This window comes from Bactrocera dorsalis, chromosome 1, assembly GCF_023373825.1.
Source record: "Bactrocera dorsalis isolate Fly_Bdor chromosome 1, ASM2337382v1, whole genome shotgun sequence".
Taxonomy (NCBI): Eukaryota; Metazoa; Arthropoda; class Insecta; order Diptera; family Tephritidae; genus Bactrocera; species Bactrocera dorsalis.
This window is the reverse complement of record NC_064303.1, coordinates 110166854-110191979: the sequence shown is the minus strand read 5'-3', so window position 1 is coordinate 110191979 and position 25126 is coordinate 110166854. Positions and strand designations below refer to the sequence as shown.

The 25126-nt window shown below is 34.5% G+C and overlaps 1 protein-coding gene across 1 annotated transcript in view; it reads right to left on the bottom strand.

Moving 5' to 3' along the window:
• The window catches only part of LOC105230829 (dual 3',5'-cyclic-AMP and -GMP phosphodiesterase 11), a 167147-nt gene extending 142312 nt beyond the window's left edge, over positions 1 to 24835 (bottom strand). The window contains exon 1 of the mRNA XM_049449123.1: positions 24688 to 24835. The gene's annotated coding sequence lies outside the window, so the exon portion shown is untranslated. The remainder of the gene's footprint in view (positions 1 to 24687) is intronic.
• Between the last annotated feature and the right edge of the window lie 291 nt (positions 24836 to 25126).

The following is a 25126-nucleotide window of genomic DNA, read 5'->3' as shown; positions in this document are numbered from 1 at the left end:
TTACTCCCTTGCAATGGCTTTTCGGGATGATTTGTTGCCGGTTTATGATGGCTGACTATTTTGGCTTGTGCCTGTAATTAATCAAGAAATATTACAACAACAATAGTAATAAATTATTTTGCGTTTAGAAAATTCATTTAGGACCTATTAATGCAACGACACGCTTGCGAGTGTCCTTGAGTAGATTATGCCGATAAATAGGCAAGAGACAAGTGACTTGAGCTTGACATTTATGGCAGTTATTGCCTTCGCCATCTTTTGCTTAATTTAATTAACTATAAATATGCGAGTATCGCAAATACTTGTCAATTTATTACTTGTGCTTGACGAGTTATTGCTTTATTTGCAGAATTTATACCTACATCTCTTAGAAGCCCAAAGGTTGATTACGGTTAAGCACGAGCTGTAGGTTTCTAATTGCTAGAAGTGACAAAATTTGTTAATCAACTTTCATTTTAGCCTTGAATTATAATGAGTTATTAAATAAAGAGGTTCAAGTTCTCTCACCATTTCGAATGAGTAGACTTTTCTACGCCAGAAACATTTTTCCAGAATATTTAATTAATATAATATAGTATGTATGTATATGTATATAGTACTTTTTATCAAACTACAATACTTATTCCAAAAATTTTTCAAAATATTGACAGTATATAGTATAGAAAATATAAGCTTCTATAACTATCTTGATATTATAAGAGAAAATTGTCAGCAGAAAGCTCTTAATCTAATAGGGGGCTAAAATCGTAGAGTCACGGTGAGGAACATTTTACCCAGAGAGTTAAAAATGGTAGGGGGTTGGCTCTAATCTTGAGTTCGAACGTCTCGTATAACTGTACAGTATTAAATCCAAGGCCGACAAATAGATACTTTCTTTTCTATCTGGATTCCAGCCCACAACGCACAAATTGATCAAACCGAAACTTCTCTTCATGAATCATGTGTAAAAGTTCATGCAAGTAAGGAAGGCTTTCTGGACCCGATTCACTTGGTAGTGTCCAGAAACGATTTTTTTACATGTGACTCAAGCAGCTCACGGCTTCGGTCTTAGATCAATTATCCTCTGGGTAGCCAAAGTTCATACGTTTGAAGGCGAGCTAAAGTGAGAAGACGAACCATTCCTCCCCAGGGTTGTGCGCTGAATTCAAGACCCACCACATAAAAAAACGCCCTAAATGAAAAGAAAACCATTGCCTCGGACGAGAGACCCACCTTTTATGACGACCATGGCAAACTCATTAAGTACTACGATTTAAAAGATAGACCTGGAATGTTCGGTGCGATAATTGGGAAGATGCCACTGCCCAGTTAGTTGATGTACTCGTAAAAATAAATACTGACATCACTGCCATTCAAGAAGTGCGAAGGACGGGACAAAACAGAGACGAGTCCTTGTGTCACTTACTACCGTAGTCATATAAAGGAGCGCAAATCCGATGTGGGATTCATGGTAGGAGAAAGACACCGTCGCCGAATCCTGGCATTCACTCACTTGTGGATGAACGTGAAAGAACGATGTGATTAAAGATACCGATGAGAGCTGCCCCGGCCACGATGTCAAAACTGCGATTGCCGACTTCAATAGTCAAGGGAAAATCCGTATGGAACTCATTAAACTATCACAAGCAAAAATTGGCATTCATAAGCAGCTGTAAGAAATGGTACTGGTTAGGCAAGGTAAACATAAAGGCCAAAGGCCAACTCAACGAAGCTTCTGAGGATCCGAAATCAAAAGATAATCTGATCAAAAACAATTTTTGTTGTAGAGGAATTGATAAGAAAACACGACACCAGCACGAATATTGGATGTATAACTCATACCAAACCATGTCTAAAAATAGCACAAGATCAAGTTTAATATTAATGTTCAAATGTAATAAACATGCTCATGCTTTTATTAAGTAATCTCCTCCAAAGTACTGAGAACATAAAAATCTTATAGTCTCTTTGAACGCATGCAAACGAAGACCCATTGAGCTTCTCTTTTTTTATTGAACTTGAAGCGTAACGCATAACCTTATGGAAAGTATGCAGGTAAGCAATTTCTCATGAAAAAGTAATAAAAATTACGCACACGTAATGAATTATTCGAAACTCATTTGAAAGCGAAGTCTATGCATTACTTAGGCACATAGGTATGTAGCACGTAGTAAATGTATATGTACAGTCACACATATTACCCTATAAATTACCTAGCACCCTCAAAAGGTGACATTAGGAGTGAATGGCATATCTGCCACGCATCAACAAAGTCAAGTCGCACTTTGGACAGACATTTCGGCATTTTGCTAATTTGCCATTTACTTGCAGATAAAAACTTTGTCCCGAGTGAAAAATTACCGGAGAGATATTGTGTTAGGTTCGGAAACGGCGCAAAAGGTAAGCAATCAATATTTACTTTTACGCCTCAATCAATAACGCCTGCAAGACACAAAGGACAACGAGGACTCATATGCTGGAAATGTTATTACAGACAAACTGGCTGAAGCTGTTGCGCAGAAACATTTACATTAATCTTTTCACATACATGCAAACTGTATTTTATGCAAATTTTTGCTTTTTATTGGATTTACGCAGTTAGTCTGCGCTTGAGTATCGCATGTCAATCAAATTGTGTTTACCTTGAAATGCTTTAGAAATTGAGTATAAATTTGTCAATGAAATTACGCACAACAAGATTTATTGGAGTTTTTATAGATATGTATAAGTGCTGTTATTTTATGTCTTTCGGTGTGGCTTTAGTGCTGTTTGTCAGTAAGAATGGAATGTGATATCATAAAAAGACTTGCAAGGTGGCATTGACTTACTGAACATTGAAGCAGTTCGAAATTTAATTATTCACTGATTTTCCGGTACAGATAATGCTATATAGTGATTAACATAGTCACATACTAGAAGACCAACAACATCAATTCAATTTAAAATTTTGTAACAAAATATTCCCGTCAATGGCGAATGACGCCACTGAGACCTCGTGTGCAGATGAATATATAGAATGACAAAATATTTGCTTTACTTTTCGACACTTCAACAGAGTTCAAACATGCCAAATTCAAATGTCAACAAAGTAATATGAGCTATAATGCTATTCAAAAGGACATACATACATATATAAGTAAATGTAAATATTTAAACATACCAGCAATGCTGCGTTAACCCTGCAGCACAGATACTGCGGACGCTAAAACAAATTAAATGCATACTTAAATCCAGGCATTTAGGGAACTACGCAACACGAAGTTAAATAGGAATACATGGTATTTACCATACATGCATTATGAAAATTAAAATTTAGTCAAGGAAGTCCTCGCTCTGTTATATCTTATAGTATCGTATTGCTGATAACTTTCGTTATAAGAGAATGAAAAAATTGGGAAACAAAAACAGATATGCTCTGCACTAATTCTTAAAAATAATCGATAAACTAAAATTGTGGCTTTTTTGACTTATTATGAGAACTAAAAAAATAAACGCCAATCAAAAACGATTCCCAAATATTTCGATTAAATTCAGAAAAATAATCGATAATATTCATTATCGATAAAAATTCGATAAATAATCTAAACGATAGTTTTTTTTGTAGATTTGACATGAGGTCACAAAAAATAATCGATGAATCAAAAGCTATCATTTTTTCGGTTATGATGTATACATTTAACAAATAATCGGTATTCAAAAGTCGAAAAAATAATTGTTATCTAAGGCTGCGACTTTTTCGCTCAAATATAATTATGTATTCGTAAAATAATCGATAGTCAAAATCTATCGCTTAATCTATTTAATTTAATATTGAGATTAAAAATAATCGATAATCTTAGACTGTGGCTTTATCGACTTAATTTGAGAACTCCAAAACTAATCGCCAATCAGAAACGATTACTAAATATTTCGATTAAATTTATAAAAATAATCGATAATTATTTTCGAAAAATAATCGAAACAATAATTTGTTTCGTTGATTTAACATGAGGTCACCAAAAATAATCGATCAATAAAAACTGTCGTTTTGTCGGTTATGACTTGTACACTTGAAAAAATAATCGGTATATAAGGCTGTGATTTTGTCGCTTAAATTTGTGAATTCGAAAAATAATCGAAATACAAAATCTTTCGTTTAATCTATTTAACATTGAGATTAAAAATAATTGATAATCAAAAACTCAAGAACTAACGTTACGTCGGTTCAATTTGAGAACTGGAAAAATAATCGATACTTTGAAAATATCGTTTATAATAAAATTTGTAGACTGGAAAATTATCGATAATCAAAAAATATAATAAGCAATAGTTTAATCTGTGAATGAGATGCTGAGGAAAGGTCTGGCACTTTTGGTCATTAAGAACACCAAATAGAACTCGGGTCGCTCTATTAAACGGAATTTAAAAAAACTCAGTTGATTAGCGTCATTCTTATTGAACTTAAGTCTAGCCATGTTCAATATTATTTGATATGACATATGAATATATTATATATATATATTACTTCGTCAAAAGTAGTTGTAATGTTCGCCCAGACTTTCATATATTTCCTTTTTTTATTTTAATATTATTCCTGAAAATTTCAGCTCCTGCTGCCAAAAAAGATACTGAAAACCAAATTAAATGTAAGTGAATGCATCTACAAATTGAGTTCAACAACTTTTCAGCAGAATTTTTGCTACACTGACCCTGGGCTATCTACCAACTATTCAATGCAGTTGCCCCGACAACAACACAAACCACTGACTAAACTAGTTATATACTTTCATATATCTCATATAAATAAAGGGAAAATGTTGAATTTTCCAATTTGAACTGTTGACAAGTGATTGCTCGCATTGTTAGTTGGCTGATAAGCAAAAAACTAAAAGCGCAAATACCGAAACAACAAATAAAGTGAACCGAAACTAAATTTAATACCACAACTAACATTTGCACAATCATCATTGACACATTTTATTTTGTTTTACATTTTATTATTTGTCAAAATATGCATGCAATCGTAGTTATGCTGATAACTACATGTCGGACCACCCACAAGCAATCTCATGTCATTCATGCATACACACATACATACATAATTTTACATATATAATACTATTTGTGTGTCGGCATTGCGGTCGTGTATATGCAAATTTAATGCACTCAGCGCTGCATGCTTTTATTTAAGTTGGCAATCCCATACTACACGCCGACACAAATATATATTTATTTATGCATGAGTTGCAGTGAGTGTGTTTTGGTTGTGTGTTTTCCAGCAAATTTTATGCTTCAAATAATTTTATTAAATTTTTGTTGGTTGACGTGCGAAAAATAACGGTGTAAGGCCATTACTTCAAGGATATGCGAAAAAGTGATGAGAAAGCAATTTTCCATACAGACGACGTTCCGATGTCAGCTCACTAATGTTAATGGTTGTCTTTCATCGCAAAAAGAAATGGTAATATATCTAAGAAATATGTACATACTAGTACGAGTATGTGTTGAAATATATTGAAGAAATTTTGAAAATATATTGAAGAATATTTTAAATGTTTCTTTGACCAACAAGTTTAGCATAATCTAAATTTAGATTGATCAGTAAATTTTGGGGTTTGCAATAATTAAAAGTGACGTTTATTCTATATTCAACGCGTTCCTATCGACTGGGTAGTCACCGCTTTTCTAGCCAAGGATCCAATATTTCATTTTCCTCTATCATCGTCTCTAATTTTTCTTAGCCATATTACAGTCTAGAGACATACCTCCCTTTGAGAAGATCTTCCTATCATATATCGGGACATTTATAGCCAATGGAAATCTATTTAAGACATTCTCTAATCAAAAATTGTCTCCAGTGAGCGTCAATTTAGTCAATTACCAGCTGATTTCACACCTTCACCTTGGCATAAATATTCAAAAATAATATAAATGGAAAATAATTAAAAGTTAAAAATAGTATCGCACAACTTTGCAAAGACCTACTGGCTTCCATTCCACAAGTTCTGCAGTTGTATAATAATTTAAGCCCACGCAATTTGAGTTGTGGGTACATTTGCACAATTCTTGTACTTACGCACACACAGCGAAACTAAGCCTGCTGCGCACACAAATGAAATGAAACTATCTACGTATGTATGTGTGCACTTATTACTATGGTTTGCTCTATTTCACTGTTGAGTGCATACAATGCACACCTAATCAGCTTAAGTTCTTACAACGAAAACAACAAAGAGGAAAATAGTATTGTGAACTAGTTTTTTTGTTACTTTTGTTGTTGTGTCGTATGCTTTTGGATAGCTGCCATAACTGTTTTCTGTATTAAAAAAAATTTTAGATGTGCTTTTAGCTTAATTGAATATGAGATTGCAGTTTTTAATAACTTTATGAGAAATTGCAATGCAATCAATCAGTTTTATTTTAAGCCTGGGGGCAAATTATTCCATTCAACAATGTAATGTACAAAACTTAGAAGCAATTGTCATTTGTTTATATGTGGATTGCAATTTGAATAATTGACTACTGAAAGGTGATTTTCTGCGATTAAAATGTAAACACTATGATATAGGTTACTCATACACCCTGTATGTTTATGAACTACATATAATATTTATTCAAATCTATTGATGAAGGAAATGGAAAATATACATTGTTAGGCAGCTATTAAACAACCAGAAGAGAGAGAAGAGTTTTACTGAGAAAATAAATATACGTATTTATATATTCTTTCAAAAATTTGTTTGGCGAAAATTAATCAAAGCATGGGTGATACAATTCCGAAAATGGTAATAATAAACTGAAACCGGTCTGTTCCAGTAAAGATGAAGGAGACCGATTAAAAACAATACAGGACTATATCTGGCTTCGAAAAGCCGCTTAAAGTTCTACTGAAAGGGTATTAAAACTGTTAACGGAGCACTCCCAGCCAGTTAAGTAAAAATTTTGCCTACAAAACAAATCCTGATTTTATAAAGTGAATTTTGTGAAGCTTTCACAAAGCTTAAAGCTTTGAGCTTTGAAAAATGAAAGCTTTCAAAAAAATTTAAGCTTTCATCCAGTGAAAGCTTAGTATGTAATATTTCTTAAAAAAGACAGTGACAAACAAATTCGAAAGCTCTTGACTGTAGATAACTTTTGTCTATGTAAAAAATTTGTATCAAGACTGCTTTTATGAAACTTAAAGCTTTGAGCTTTGAAAAATTAAAACTTTCAAGAAAAGTGCAGCTTTCATCTAGCATAAAGCTTGATATGTAGTCTTTCTTAAAGAAAAGATATTGACTAACAAATGTGAAAGCTTTCAGCTGTAGATAGCTTATGTCTATATAGAAAATGTTGATCGAGATGTGAATATCCGTGAAGAAACTGAAAGAAATTTTACAGCTTTTACGAAACTTAAAGCATTGAGCTTTGAAAATGTAAAGCTTTCAAGAAAAGTGCAGCTTTCATCTAACATAAAGCTTTCTTTGTGAAATATGTTTTTATTTAAATATAATTATAATAATTCTATTTTTCTGAAAGCTTTTTGATTTCAGTTGCTAGTAAAGAAGAAAAGCTATTAAAGTACAATTATATAACAAAAAGAATATTTTAGACGTCGTCATAAGCTTTGTCGCCAATTCTTTTTCAATTCTACTAACTCTTAAGGCATTTCGTCTCATTTTCTCAAAAAAATTAACTTTTTCAACGTCTTGGTCAACGAAGCTCAGCAAGTAATTGTGATTTACGCGTCTGAACGCAGCCATTTTATTGCAAAAACTTACTTTAATAATTGCGTCTCAAAAATAAAAGAATATTTCTCAATAGCACTTACAATTCCAATAAATTTTTTGCAAACAATGCAAGCGAGCACATTAACATACAGATTTAGATCATAATAAAGTATGTGGGATTTTATGTTGACAAGTACATCTATTAAAGCAGCCCTTAGAAAGAAGATTCCACATAGAAAACCGAAAAAAATCCGAGATAAACATGCAATCAAAGCATAATGCGCAAAAATTATTTATTTACCATAAAGCCAAGCCAAGCTCTTTGAATGCGAAGGCAAGCACAGTCAGACAGACATAATACAGCAGACGTAAAAAGTTGCCGCCACAAGATAAATACACGCAAAAAATGTTCATATATATTTGAGTGTTTGCTTTTGTGTTATGACATTGTTAGCACTCGTATTTATGAATGTGTATGAGTGTACATGAATAAGAAAGTGAAGTCAAGATAAGCGCCAGCGGTGACCGCATTGAATCAGTGCGTTTGCATTCGAATGTCAAAAACTTTGTCATTACGAGCATATACAAAATCCGTAAAATAAATCAACGAATGCGTCGCTGAGAGGTGCGTGGGGCAGCGAATGCGTGTATGCGTGACGCATGCAGAACAAAAAGGACGCTATGAACGCTGTTACCGCTGACATTTCGTTGCTCATTACTGTGTTTGCCATTTTTTATTTGTTTTTTTTTTTGCTATTCCTCTTTCCTTTACTTGAGTTTGCGAGTTTGTGTTTTAAATTTCGCATTTATTTCTATTAACTTTTGATAAATTCTCAGCTCACGAACACACCAGCGTTTTATAATTTGATTAATATACACTCTTGCTTACATCACAACAACATTTCATTAAACTTTCTGGTCATATTTCTTATCACATTACATCATTATACTTTCTAATGTCATCTTGCAAGCGTTCACGCTTATACCGTTATGTGATATAAGAGTACAATGTGGGTTTGTAACACACACACGCTCATTTATTATGCACTGTATGTTTATATAATTGAATGTTGGTATTAATAATGAGCCAAGGAGCCATTTGCGCCAGCGCGTGCACATAATTGAAGAATTTAATGACAAAGTTTAGCTAATGTGCTTCTGGTTGGCACAACTGCGCTGATTTTCATTAAATTTCATTTTGGTGTTTAATTATTAAGACATTGTGGGAGTTTATTGTATAGCAACTTAATAGGTTTATGTGACAGAAAGTTTTGTGACTTTACAAAAAGATGGCAAGTGACTTCTAAAAGGCAATCAACATGTTTTGTGAGAGTGAGAGAGAGAGAAGAAGGCAGCTCTTGAGTACATATTAAGAGCCTTAACTCTTTTTATTTTGTTATAAATACATATGTAACACTGTTTTTAAGTGTTTCTGGTTATAGTAGATTGGAGGTTTTCTATGGTATTCTTTTGATGAGACCATGCTGATTTCATTTTGCTGATGCTCAGTAAAATTTCAATACATTCCCTAACACTATTTTCTAAAGTAAACATTATCTTTATTTTTATTTTAAACCATTACTTTTCTCATTTTTAATTTCTTTTGTATCACATTTTTTATCTCCAAAGCAAATAAACTGAAAATTTGAAACAGTTCATATTCTAATACAAAATTTTGATTCAAAAACTATTGTGAAAGATCTTGTTAATTTTTTCCATAAAATTATTCCTTTAACAATTATACACAGTTAAAACTATACATCAAATGTACTGTGCACACTTCTGCCTTATACAATATATGCAGTGTTGCTCATACGTCATGGTGTACGTAAGCTATATTCAAATCTTAAAATGTTCCAAGCAGAATTGAAAATCAATGTTTATTTATTGTTTACCGGAAGATTAAAAGATCAGATATGAAATAAAAATATATTGCTCTAGATGATTTTATTCAAAACCAATTAGAATGTATCGTTTACTATAAGATAGAACGAAATTATATTATAATTCGTGGAGACACATAGATTTGATAATAGATCGGCTATTAGAGTAAGTATCTCGAAATCATAGATATTGTATAATTTAGATTCTCCACTGGCAGAATTTCCGAGCGATATCTTAAAAAATGAGGAACTAGACGGTCATCATTCGATCAATCGACTTAACTGGTCACGCTGATCATTTATACACATATATTTTATAGGGTCTCCGTCCTTTCCGTACTTTCTAATATTCTTTGTTCGGAGTATATAGAACTCATTTAACCCTTGTGTTGCTACCCAAAAAAAATCACACTGTCTGCCGCCCAGGGTACCCGGATACCCGTACGCAAATTCGTGCGTATAAGTGCGTTAGACGTAAAGATAATTGAGTGCATTCTATCAGGATCTCTTTATTGACATCTGAGAAAGGTATTTCTACTTGAATGTACCATATAAATTATGTACAGACACCTTCATAGTCCTAAATCAAGAATAAAACGCGCGCTGCTCTAACGTAAATTTCTCGTTTTTGCGAAGGCCAGTTGCGTGGAATTTAAGGGATGGGGAAACAGGTCGCTCTCTTAATTGCTTTGGACCTCAGGAACGTTCCAGAATTCCGTGAAACGAATATAAGCGGTATAGTTAAGTTTCCGTCGTTGACTAACTGGAGTCAGCGTGTGTGCATATGGAGGAGTTACCGAAAGCACAGTTTTTGAGGTAATGTAAATAAAATAAATATACGATTTATTTACCACGATGGGTTTTTAATTTTATCGAAAATTTAATGCGAAAAATATGAATAAAATAAACATAAAATATGAATAAAATAAAATAAAATAAAAAGAGAAACAAAGCTGTAATACTTATTAGTACGATGCACTATGATTATGAAATTTCTGATGCAGCTCACAAAAAACCAGAAATGATTTTGTTTTAAATATAATCAAACAAAAGCTGGCGTTGACACCATGGATCAAATGTGTACGAGGTACTCCACCCGACAGCGAACGTGTAGATGGCCGCTGGCTTTCTTTTTCAACATCCTCGACATTGCAGGCGCACCTGCTTATGTCATCTACTATGAGAATAACAGCATGCTTTGCAAGAAAACAAACAGACGAAGACTTTTCCTTCGACAATTATGAGAAGAATAAGCAATGCCGATGATCGAAGAGCGTGTCCCGAATCAGCAAATAATGCGAAACCATTCTACCAAAATCCCAGTCGAAAGTTTCTTTGAAGGGCCAATAGTAGAGGTGGTACCTAGAAATGACAAATGTCGAGGCGCCACTGGGAGGGGAGCTGTTGATGGATTTTGTTACATTTATAACGAGCAGCCTATTCGCAAACGACGAAAAACACGGAAATCCTGCGTTGAGTGCGATAAGCCCGTATGCGATCAGCATTCGGTGAACATTTCTAAATGTTTACATTGTAATGAGTAATTTTGAGATTTTCTTAATTTTTTAATTAATTCTTAAAATTTAGTTATTCAAATTTACTTGTTCAAATTATTACTTATATTTCACTGTGCAAAAAGCAAAAAAATCATTAATTTTTTTGTAACTTCATGTCGGAAAATAAAATTATTATTATTATTATATTAAGTATATTTTATCAATAAATATTTAAAAATGAACATAATTTGTTATAGTTATCATACAGATACTTATTTACTCCTTTTAGATATAAAATAAAATTATAATCATAATGTATTACACGAACTGCACTGTATTTCTGTCGGGGTACCCGGGTACCCGGGTGGCTGAGACGTGTTTCTATTTTCAGACGTAACATTTCTGAAGTTAGAAAAAAATTTGAGCTATGTGTAATGCACAATTCGCTAGATAATCGGTTAAACCATGGGGATCCAAGAAGACTTTAGCCTATCCTTTTTAGAAAAAATATTATTCAACAAAATACACGGCGGTGGGTACCCGGGTACCCGGGTGGCAACACAAGGGTTAAAGTACTAGAGGGCCCATAACGTCTAGATGATCGAATGGTGATCCATAAATTTTTGAAGAACTCGAGTATTTACAGACATATAAAGGGGTATATCGAATTCGGAGGTGAACTCACTATAATGACTGGACTATTGAGGAATATGACGAATGCAAAACATGCTAGGAAATATTTTTCAAAATAAATAAAATTTAAAAATAAATTTAATTTTTTTATTTAAAAAAAAATTTTAAAATTCAACATTCTCAAAATAGTAGCATTTTTCTTTTCGTTATGATATTTAAATTCCTTATTTATATACTTTAATTTTGTGGTAAATATACAAAATTTCATCAAAATAATTTATTTTTTTATCCTCGCTTGAAAAGTAAAACATTTTTGTAACACTCTGTACATCAAGCTTCAATTATCAGCATGAAAACATGTCAAGTGTATTAATATGCGACAGTTTTGACAGACTTGAGTGACATAATTATGTAGTGGGGAAAACAGTTCGTAATTTGATGAAGGATATTTTTATTTAAAATGAGAAAAATTAAGAGATTTTGACAGCGTTTATCAAATTTATTATACTACATTATTTTATACATATTTACTTGTATGTTTATATAATATAAGTATTCAATTTATAATATAACAGATATTCATTTAATTTTTCATTTCTTAATTGTATTTAATATATATACGTATACATGCATATGATTTTTTCCATTAATTTAAAAATTTTTGAAATATATATTCTTTTAATAAAATAAATATGTAGATTTCAAAATATAATAAACTCATCCCAAGCTTTTTATTCGACTTAACATAAGTAGAAACACACACACATAAAGGAATTTAGAAGAATTTAATTTTAATTTTTCAATTCACACTTCCAACTAAAAACGCATGAAATCCCACACAAATTCGTTTTAGTAAACCACAGCTTAATTCCATATAAACGAAATTACCATTAAATGGAACTAAACCAAACTTTATTCAAACGTGTTTAATTAAAATTTGCATAGCAATCACTGCGCGTTAAAATATACAACCTAAATTATGCAATCATAGCGCTAAACATGGACTAAAGAGTATTCATATATTACGCATTTACGAATTTCAAATGCTTCATACAAGCCAAATTTAAAAATAAAATCATCTGCAACACACTAAGCCATACCCGAAACCGCAACACTGCGTATACGCAACTTTTGCGCAGTGACCATTAGTTCAGCAGCTGCGCGTTTATTCGACATTTTTTTAACTTCACCGTTATAAAATACACATGCACGCATTAATATGTACAGTTCGATGTTTGTTTTACATTTATCGTTAACGTGCCACCCCCTCACTCTCCCCTTCTGCGCACTCCACAAACCATTTAACCGCGCTTGCGAGTGTTTTTCCAACGCATATCCTTCCTTTGTTTCAACAAATTGCATTGTCTGTATATACGATTTTACTGCCACACCGTTAGCGCTTGTTACATTTTGCTAAAAGAGATTTGTTGCGACTTTGGTTTTCACTCTCAGCTTTCATCAGTTGGCAATGTCAATTGGAAATCCAACGTAATTTTCTTTACACCGTATTTTATGCGCTATTTGTGGTTGTTGCTCCACATTTACTTAGTTTGCATTGTCGTGCTTTGTGTTTTTCGTGATTTGTTATATTGATTTTCGCATAGAGTTTTTTGATTCTGGGCCGAGTCGAGTAATGGAGTTAGTTTTTGTTTGCTCAAGCATGTGCATGTAATAGCTTGTAATGAAAAAGTTTTCATTAAAGTGAAGCAAAAGTGGGAGTAAAAGTTTTTGCTAAGTTGCTTAAATTAACAATTTGTTTGTTTCTTCGTTGCTAAAAGAGAAGTTTCTAATGGCAAATGCTTGTTAGGCATAGTAACTTTGAAAATTGTTCGAAAACTTATATAAGAAGAAGCATTAACATTTAATAATTTGATTGATTAGTATTTCTTAGAGAGTCAAAAACTTTTGAAAGTCAAAATCAGAAAGCTTAACTATTAGTTTTTCAATATATTTACATGTTTCTGGCAAAATTAGTAAATTTGATTGCAAACTGTATGTAAATTATGTAAATTAGATGATCTGTGCTTATGCCTATGTAAGCGTTTCACAAGTTCATAATTTTTCTTTTACCTTAATTTTTTCCTTTATTTTTCTTCATTTCTGCTTTTATTCTTTGTTTTTTTTTTTTATTATAATTTATGTCCGCGCAAGTGTTTCACAAGTTCATAATTTTTCTTTCCCTTCATTTGTTCTTTTTTTTAATTTTTTTCGGCTTCCTTGCTTATGTCTGTATTAATATTTCACAAGTTCATATTTTTTTTTATTTCTTCATTTGTTTTTTTCCATCCTTGATTGGCTACTTATGTATTCTTCAAAAGCAGAAAGAGTTACCTTTAACATTTCAATATACTCGTGTCTATAAACTTCTAGCGAAATGAATAGATTTGATTGCAAACTTTGTATTAATTAGATGATGATGGCTTCATGTTAATTTTCTTGATTTTTTCTTTGATTTGTTTTCAATTATAACTTATGTCTATGCAAGTGTTTCACAAGTTCATATTATTTTTCTTTATTTCTTCTCTTATTATTTCATTTATTGCGAAGGTGTTTCACAAGTTCATATTTTTTATTTCCTCATTAAAATTTTATTTACCAATTTCTTGTTTGGTTACTTATCTGTGCCTTTTAGAGTTTCACAGGTTCATATTATTTATAAAAAAAAAATCTGTTTTTTTTTCTCTAAAGTTTTGGAAGCTCCTAAGTAATATGAAAATATTTATTTAAAGAATTAAAATACAGGCCAACCGTCAAAATATCAAACGCCTAGCTTCTAAAAATCATATTTTTCCACAGATATTTATAAAATTTTCCTTTCTAAAAAATGTGCATAAATTTTAATTGCTTTTATTCAACCAAATTTATCAAAATAGCATCCATATATATTGTTCTTTACGGTCTGCTCACTAGCAATCAATCATTTTTAGTCTGATACACTCACCGAGCGCTTGGCATTTTCCATTTTCTGTCAATCAAAGCCAAGAACATATTTGTAGGAACACTCTTCCTGTCCATACATAAATACGCCAAAAACTCTGAGCGACTAGTGCTCAGAGTATAAACAGGCAGGCGAACTGACTACTTGTAGGGTCTCCAAAACTTTCGTCGGAGTGTTAGAAACTTCGTGTAAACTTTGGAACACACTTTGTGAGGATTTTATATTTAACTATAGGTATTTTGTATACCATTTGCTTGTATTTAAACTGTTAAATCTCTAAAAAAAAAGTCTTGTAAATCGTGCTCACTAAAAGAAACTAAAAAATCTACTTTAAGAAAGTCCTAAAAAAAATCTTTAAAAAAGTTCAGTGACACCCACTTTAAAAACTACTAAAATTATTAAAATCCCAAATTTAAAACAAATAAATTGCATTAAATTTTCCATTTACATCTTCGGCTAATTAATCAAACTGTGCATGCCAATCAAGCATGTGTCAGCTTACTATGCCTATCCACAAGCGATTAAATTAACACTTGTGTGGCAGCTTGACTGGGTGCGGTCGAATGCAGAAAATAATTAAATGTTACTCATACGCCGTGTATGATCAACTAACACCAGCTGTCATTATGGCTTGAGAATATGATAGACTACATACATACAAACAAATAAATATATTAATATGCAGCAAACTTACACATATTTAAATACCTACACACTTGTGCGAAATATTCGCCACTACATGCAGACATTTACAAGGCAATAACTCGGTGCCAGTGTACTCTAACTATATGTGCACTATACCAGCTCCTGCTAATATGATTATCTTACTCCCACGGTGCAGAAATAATGCACATGCACACATATACGAGTATATTGATAGAGAAATTTGCATATATTACTCGAGTGATGAATATTGCCTTTAAGCATCGATGAGTTAACTGGCAATTAAGCTGATAAGCAATTATTTGCGTAGCACTTGATTGTCAGTTGAATAGCGCAATTTGGGAGTATGATGGGGAGCACAACTTTTTTTATTTCGTTAATAACTGTCATAATTATTTGCTTGTGCTCATGAGAGGATGAGCACACATGAATGTGATGCGCATTTTAAATGATTAATGAGCGGGATTATTTATTTTGTGGTTATATATAAATTACACATAAATATGCATATAAGTAACATGGATGCGGAAGATTATGGGAAAAGAAGAAAAAGGTTTTAAACTTTATATTGGGTAGTCGAAAAAGTCTTTTTGTATTTTGTCAATAGATGTTCTTGCAGTCGTATATCTCCAGTGCTACCAATCACATTGTGTCGTAGTATATAGTGTTGGAAAGATGAGAGTTGAACATCTGAGATTCTTTGCTAAAACGAAATGAAATCGAACCATTTCTGGAGCAAACGGTAACAGGAGACGAAAAGTGAATCAAATACTCTAATAATGTGCGAAAAAGATCATGGTCCAAGCATGGTGAAACCCAACAAATGGTCGCAATGACAGTATTGACGCCCATGACGAAAGGTTATGCTGAGTGTTTGGTGGGATTGGAAAGGAATCATCCACTATGAGCTACTCCAGCTTAGTCAAACGATTGATTCTACATTTTACTGTCAACAACTGAAGAGATTGAAGCAAGCAATCGAAACGCAGCCAAAACTGATCAACAGAAAGTGCTTAGTCTTCCATCAAGACAACGCTAGACCACATGGATCTTTGATGACTCGGCAAAAACGGGGAGAGCTTGGCTGGGAAGTTTTGATGCATCTACCATATAGCCCTTACTTTGCACCATCGGATCATCATTTGTTTTGGTTAATCCAGAACTCCCTTAATGAAGTAAAGTAGGCTTCGAGAGAAGTCTTTGAAAATTACTTGTCTTAGTTTTTCGCCGAGAAACCAGAAAAGTTTTACACTGATGGAATAATGTCTCTGGCAGAAAAATGGCAAAAAGTGTTTGGCCAAAATGGTAAATATTTGGTTCATTAAAGTACATCTTTATATATATAAATCTTCTGACCGTGTGTTTGCCTTGGAATTGCTCCTAAACGGATGGACCGATTTTCATGAAATTTTGTGTGTACGTTCAAGGAGATTCGGGAATGGTTTATATTTACAATTTGGTCCACTGGAAAATGTTTTTTAAATTATTTTTTCATTTTTAATCAATTTTTAAATTTGGAATGTTTGACCGATAGATGGCGCTACCATCGCAGTATCCAATATTCAAACCTTAAATTGGCGTAAACGTGTATTAAACAAAACGATGCCAAAGAAAAAGACGACATCTGTGGATCAAGTTTTTATCACATCGCTTAATATCTATAAAAGAAAGTGATGTTAGTTACTACGCTTATAACTAGAGAACGCCTGGACCGATTTCGGTGATTACCACCAATTCGGATAGGTCTCCGCCCAAACAAGGAGAATACTTTTTTTTTAGGATAATTCTAAAAAGTATCTTTTTTCCATAAACATTTTTTTTCAATTTTTGTTTGTTTTGTTTTTCAATATTTTGATTTGTAAATTATTTGAATAGTTCAATTTAGGTCGCTTGCTTTTTTATTCCGGCTATTCAAAAGAAAAATTATTCAGTGAAAACTTTACGTGCGTTTCACACAAAGAGGTCAATTGCAGATTGAAATTTGTTACGAAGCCACGAAGAGGTCGCCCTAATATCGGTCCATCAAAGTATGGCAGCCAAAGGCAAGGCAAGGCAAGAAGTACTCCCAGGATGCGGTGACATACGTGCGGAATTATGGATCGCGGTCAATAAGCAAGCGATCGTCACGATGTCACAGCACGACTTTTCAAACAACAGTTACGATGTTTCATGGAGTTTATCTTGGAGTAGGGTAGGTATATGTGGTACTGTTAGATGCTAAATGTACTCTGTTGAGTGGCAAAAGAGAGGTTTGTCGCACGTACATATTCTTCTTTGGATGGTGGTGGTTGTCACACCAGATCAAATTGATGAACTCATTTCTGTGGAAATTAATGATGCAGAAAAAGATCCAGTATTATATGAAGTGATGAAAACCAACATGGTTCATGGACCTTGCGGACACCACAATCACACTTCGGTTTGTATGCCTGACAATAAATGCGCGAAACATTATCCATGTGCTTTTCTGAAACAAAAGCTGGAAATGATGGGTATCCACTTTATCGGCGTAAATATCGAAGTTAACAACACATCAAAGTTGACAACACATGGGTCGTACCATATTCGCCACTATTGTCTAATTCACATTCAAAAGTCATGTGAATGTTGCGTATTGTAGTTTGGTGTAATCGATAAAATGCGTTTGTAAATACGTCACCATAGGAAGCAACATGGCGGTTATTGGTTTTAAACGACACGGTCGATACGTGAACTGAAATAAAGTGCTTTGTAGGATATTTCTTTTGAAATTCATGAACGTTTTCCGACTGTTGTGCGTCTCGAAGTTAATTTGGGGAATGACCAAAGAGTCTATTTCAACCCAGAGAATACAGTACAGTCAACAGAAACACCACCAGCAACAAAATTAACATTAGCGAGAATATTGCTCTATTCGAAATACGTTGATATTATACATGGGATGCATCATCGAAGAAATTGTTACGCAGAAAGCAGGATCATCCAGTAGATGGACATCCAGGTGTCTTCTCAACTAATGCTTTAGAATGAACTTACACAATCCACCCGAAAAACGAATGGCACTGAAGTTCACACACATTTCGCGATGATTAGCCTTCAAATCCGCGTTATGGGATACGACCAAAAATTACATTGCCGAAGACATTTTACATTGCATACGCTAAGAATTGGAAATGGGTCAATACTGACTGATACTTCCCATGGTCTGATATCAATCCCATATGCCGTTTATCAATTCACGAAAGATGGACCCATCACGAATGTTTATACGAACATTGGCCAAACTGTCGTAAGTACGATTCCTTGAGTGTACGAGCAATCTTAGCTGCCACAAATACCTATGTTGTTGACTTAACCTGGAAAATTCAAAGTCAAATTCCAGGAGACTTGCAATCATACAAATCGATCGATCGTCTGACAATGAAGACGACACCGTGAGTTACCAGTGGAATTTGTAAATTCTTTGGAGAGGCCTGGTATGCCACCGCATCATCGCAATCTGATTGTGATGCACCTATCAAATATAAGGGACAGAATGCTTGATTCTACGGATTTCTTTTGAGTTCTAACGATTTGCCAATTCGGTTCAAAAGTATTCCATTTCCAGTGAAAATTGAATTTAAAATGACGATCAACTGAATAGTCGCATAGTGGGTGGCATACATTTGGAAATGCTATGTTTTTCACACGACCAGATATACGTGGCGTGCTCAAGAGTTGGAAAACCATCTTCTCTGTACATTTACGCACCGGAACAGAAACCAAAAAAATTTGTTTATCAAGCTGCGTTACATTGAAGAAAAATGTAGACAAATAGAAAATAAATGATTATCAATAAAATATGAATTTTTGTCTTTTCATTTCAAAACACATAATTTCGCGCAGGACAACGGCTGCGGGGTCAGCTAGTTATAAATATAAAAAAATTAGTTGAAGTTTGATGAGAAATACGAAAAGACTTTTTCGACTAAAAAATCAAATCGCTAAAACCACAATTTATGCAACTAAGCTATTATAAACACCACATAATTCACGTGATAGCCTCAGGAGAAAAGTTCAAGGTCATGGCTGTTGCCACGCACTCATTTGCCTAACGCCATATCTAACTTTATACCTATGTATATGTAAATATCTTATCTACATTGATGGGCAAATATTATGTTATGAGGATATATGAATATTTTCCCACATTTTTGCTGTTTGCTAAGCGCCAATATATGTACATATACGTGCGCTAATAATTTCCCCACGCCTCGTTTGTGTGTGAGTGTGTGTAAATTTTTGCTTGCTCGACATTTATTGCAAAACGTAAACATTTTCTGCCAGCCAACAGGCAAAAGTCATTTTCCAGCCATCAGCGAAAAATGCTGAAACAACTTCACTTCTTCACACGTGCTAAACATTTCTACAGCGATTTACTCTTTTTTTGTTTTTGCTTGGCTTTCCATTTTAACAGCCTCCGCTGGCGATCAAAATGTGAGCTTGGCAAAGGGTGCGCATACATTTAAGTAAATTCATACACGTTTATATAAGTATATATATACAAGTGTATATATAATAGTGTACAGTGATTTGCTTAACACAAAGCATTTATGACTTTTGTGGGTGTGTATTTGTTTGTGTGTGGCGCTATGATTGCGGTCTGCCACAACATGCAATCTCAATCTGAAGGCGAACGACTTCGCTTTCTATTGAAGCTGGTTGGAATAAATGAATATTTCAATTTGTTTTGCAAGTATGGACAAATGGTTGAATGATGGAAGGACTGCATGTGACCGGTTAAATTGTTATGTTTGAATCATTCAGTGATTTTACAGGGTGAGCGAAATAACTGATATGTGCTTGCTTATTGCTAGAAAATATGTTTATATTTTTATATAAATTTTAAGGATAATTTTAAGGGATGAAAAACTTTCTTCTTCATTCAATAGCATTTTCACCAATTAGCTTTAAGAGGAAAGCCGTTAAATACTTTCGATTCAATAAACTGTGAGATCGATTCTTAGACTCACCGTCTGATGATATCACTATCGCCAGAGAAACTTGGCATTGTAGCCTCTGTCAAAATTGTAGCCGAATCGGACTCAAAATTTGGTTTTGACTTCAAGTGGATCAGGACCAAAAATACCATCTCGATCGGTGGTTGGATTATTAATTTTGGAGGCGCTTCGCTCATTAACGCCGAAAATAGCTACGACGGAGAATAATGTAACAAAAGACCGTCGGTAGAAGGCATCTGAGATCAAAAGATGAGGTAGATCAAAACCGGCAGGAAAGTTTGGTCCTGAGAAAACTGTCTGGGTCATGGTTGGCAATCCAGACTATAAGCATAACCAAGAGACTGCGGCGAAATATGTTTCCATATAAACCAAAGGAGCAGAGAAGGTCGTACCATTGGACTTCAGTGATTCACTCCCTCTGAAGAGGGCGAAGGCGGCCCAATCGACCGGATGTCGTACCAACTTCGAAATACAGAAAACATGTTGGCGAAGAAAAACTTTTCTAGCATGACAACGCACCGGCTCCGAGTGCAGGCGTTGGAGTCAAGATACCGACTCTTAATAACCCTAAGATTTTTTAGTGCTCCTTCACTCCTCACACGACCGCGATTATCACCAAGTTACAGAGCCGCAACAAAATCCTCAAATCGCTAGCCGGCAGCACATGGAAAAAGGACAAAGAAACGTTGTTGGCAACTTACAAGACAATCGGCTGGCTGGTACTCAACTACGCCGAACCAATATCATCACCAGTTGAATGCCGGTGGAGAAGCTTCAGACTTGTCTCCCATTGAACACCTACATAGTGAATCGATTATGCTTCCAATTCCTGCTGGGATATTTTTTTGCAGAAATCACCCCTGCACTCATCTGCTTGGAGCGGAACCGCCTCCTAGGATTATCAAGAGGTCTTTCCTCAATTACGTCGACGACATCGAACAATACGCCGACCGAACTTCGGACACAACTAACTTTCGACAAGCACTGACCGCCATTCACAGCGGAACCATCAATACCTTCACCGACTGCCTTCCAGTGAAAGACGTTCTTGAAGTAAAATCACCACCCATTGCAGACGCAGAACTCGAGTTGCCGCGTGAAACGAGAGTGACCCTTGCGCAACTTCGTTCTGGATATTGTAGCAAGTTAAACGAATACTTATCCAGAATAGACCCGACATATCCAACATATGTCCTGCGTGCAATGAGTCTCCACAAGACACTGGCCAACCCTACTCATCTGACACCCTTTTCCCTTTGGTCCGACCCCTTCGAAACAGCGCATTTCTTGGGCCTCCCGTTACATGACGTCGACTTAGATAATCCCTACCATACTAACGGGGATTAGATAACTGTTAAAACAACAACAATCGGCTTCGAGCCCCACTAACGCCACAGGAGAATTGCTCGAATTTTCCAGAATTTCTACTTTTCCAAAATTGTCGTTCATAAATACTTACACGGCCTCTTTCTTCTATTGGTCTTAATCGCAATAGATCAGCCGCTTTACCTAGAACATTATTATTTTATATATCCCTCTTTGCCGTCAGTCCTTTTCTACAAGATTACAATACCTTCTCATAAAATTTTTTTTCTTTCCTCTACTGCTTTACTGCAAAAACAACAACATCATCTGATTTTACCATAAAAGCACTCAAAATGCCTTGACGACCTAGTTCAGTTGCAACGTAATAAAATTTAATCCTTAAAGTTCACCTAACAACAACAACTTTTTTCCACACACAGTGTAAGTACACTTTATTTCCCTAACCTAACCTCAACTACACTCTCATGGCCTCTTTAACCTTAACTTCTGTCATAGCTGCTCCTTCTGCTTAAACTATTCAAAGCGTTGTATCGATTTTCTACAGAAATTCCTGCCATTTCTGCTTTGGGAAAACAAAAACCAACTGTCGTTTTATGAACGTTGTTTTCTTGTTTCGCAAGTTGTTGAGCGGAAAGTTCGAAACTTTCAATGAAATTCAAGAGCAAATCACATACATAAAACTCATGAATAATTCAAGCAGCAATCCGCAAGACTACGACTGTCAAAGAATTGTGTAAATCACAACAAATACGTGCAGTGATAAGTAGGCGGTAGGCTTACTTCGATTCACAAATCTTACTGTACAAATTGTACTTTTGTGTGGGTGTCTTTACGCTTGGCCGCTCAGGCGAGCCCACGTATTTTTGACATTGAACTGAGTATTGACTGTGCCCACAGCAAAACAAATTGCGATACGTAAATACTTAGATATATATACCATATATTATCAAATAAGTATTCAACAAATATATTTAATTTTTATTAAACTTAAACTATTTTTAAGACACTATTTTGAAGTCTGTTGGTCTAGAGATCAGCTGGCTTCAGCAAACTCTTTAATTGCTTTTCAATAAGCAATGGTTATGGTATTATAAAATAGAGACGATTGGTGAGGAAATCGCAGTCTCAATGGAAGTAAGAACCCAGAACGCAGATTCCGCTTAAATTTCAATGAATTAAAAGTTTTCCGTATTTTGATTGGACCTCTCTACTTATTTCTGGAAAAGTATAATTTTTTGATTTTTTCAATCAATGTTTTTGTTGTTGTTTTAACGGGTACCTAGTCCTTGTTGGGATGGCGAGGGTTAGCCAAGTTGTCGTTGACGTCCAAGAAACGTGCTTTTTCGACGAGGTCGGACCAAAGGGAGAGGGGTGTTAGATGAGTGGGGTTGGTGGGGAGATGCGTCATGCGGAGACTCATTGCACGCAGGACATATATTGGATACGTCGGGGTCTGTTCTGGATAAGTAGGTAGAACGAAGTTGCGAAAGGATCACTCTCGTTTCTCGCAACAATTCGAGCTCTTCGCAGAGGAAGTGAGGGGAAGTCAGTGCTTGTCGGAAGTTTGTTGTGTCCGAAGTCTGGTCAGCGTACTGTCTAATGTCGTCGACGTAATTGAGGAATGACCTCTTAATGTTCCTTGGAGGCGGTTCCACTCCAAGCAGCTAACTGCAGGGGTGATTCTTTTCCATCATCTTAGCAGGAGCTGCCTGGAGAGTACTTCATTATGCACCTTGAACTGAAGCATAAGCAAGGCATCCTGTCGTATTCCGGAGTGCAGTGTTCTGACAAGTCTGAAGCTTCTTCATCTGCGTTCCACTGCATCTAGGCGACCATATTGGTGCGGCCTAGTTAAGGACCAGCGGGCCGATTACCTTGTAAGTTGCCAACAATGTTTCTTTTGTTGCGGCTCTGTAACTTGGCGATAATCGCGGTCGTATGAGGAGTGAAGGACATAGACTATCAAAAGTTGCACCTAAAATCTTTCAATCAATGATAATTAGCGGCCTTCTTAATTTAAAACCTTTCTACAAATTATATACTGTAAGCACTTGAGGAGCATCAAGATGTGAGAAAAAATAAAATTTTCTCCCCATATGATTAGAGGGACTTTTGAAATATATTTGGACAACTTTCATCCATAAAATCATCCAACTTTCCGCAGTAGTCCAATACAGAGCCAAAGGCTTACTAATTGTTGTGTCTATTTTTAAAATTCGTTACTCTCAAAGTGTATATTGAGGTAAGTTCCAGTACCCAATAGCTCTATCAGCTAATAGCAAAAAATGGAAGATATCAATAAATGTAGAAAGAGTTATAACTTCCGCAACAAAGGATAACGAATAAGAGAATAAAATTGTATTTACTTTCCCTTGTGAATAAATCAACGAATTAAATCTAGCGCCTGATTGCCCAAACTAAGCTTTGCTAAGCTTAAGCTAAATTTTTATTTTTTAACCTTACATGAAAGTGCTTGAAATATAATCCCTAACGCACTAAAAAAATATATAAATAGCCAGCGACATTCTATTTTAATCATTGGCTCTAGTACAATCGGCTGCCAACAGGTGTCATGTTACTCATACGCCCTGTCGTAAATGCAGACAGGCTTTAATTACAAAGCAATGCACATACAAATAACGGCAATAATCTATGTTATTAAGCATAGTGACACTAATCTTATCTGACTGCGTTTTGGCTTTTATTATTTTGCCTTTGTTTTTATCGCAGTATTTGTTTTTCTCTTCTTCCTTGTCATTAGCGCACGAAAGGGACACATATTTTACAATTGTCTGAGGAAAATACATTAAACGCCAGCCATGCAAGCTCTTGTGGCTGGCATTTAAATATCAACTTTCATTAGTAGACGCGTAGCTAGCTAACGGTATACATGTACACATATACATACACATATACATATATGTCTTGAATGGCAAGGAAATGCTATAAATTGAAGCTGGACCACAATTAAATTACGAGCAACAAACAAAGCCATTAAAGAAAACAAGATGCAGAATAGTAAAAGGGAAGGAATAAAAGGGGAGGGTATGAAAAGGGGGAGTGTAAAATCAGTGGCACATTTAAAATCATTTATATACTTACGAAATTACAGCTGAAGCAACGCAAGCACCTCCACAGACGCTGGCTAATAACGCGTTTGTTTATGACGTTTTTTTATTGTTTTTATTTTACTTTATTGGATAGTAGTTTTTACAATTTTTTAGTTCACGTTCTACTTGGTTTTTATATCATTTTTTTTCTTTCTGCTTTGTTCTTTGCTCTTTTAATAACCATCACGTGATAAAAATTATAAAATATATAAATAGATGTTAAAAATGAAAAGACAACGTCGAAAATAAAGTAAGAAGTATAAGAAAATCACGAAAAGAAATATCTTGAAGACTAAAAATGAGTCTTTCGGCATACAGAGCCAATTCCAGAGATAATTAAGGCGAATTAAAAAATCTAACCATAACCGAAAAGTCGTAGTAATGTTATCAAAAATAGGTTAAAAGCTGCATTAAATAACACTCTTCTTCTG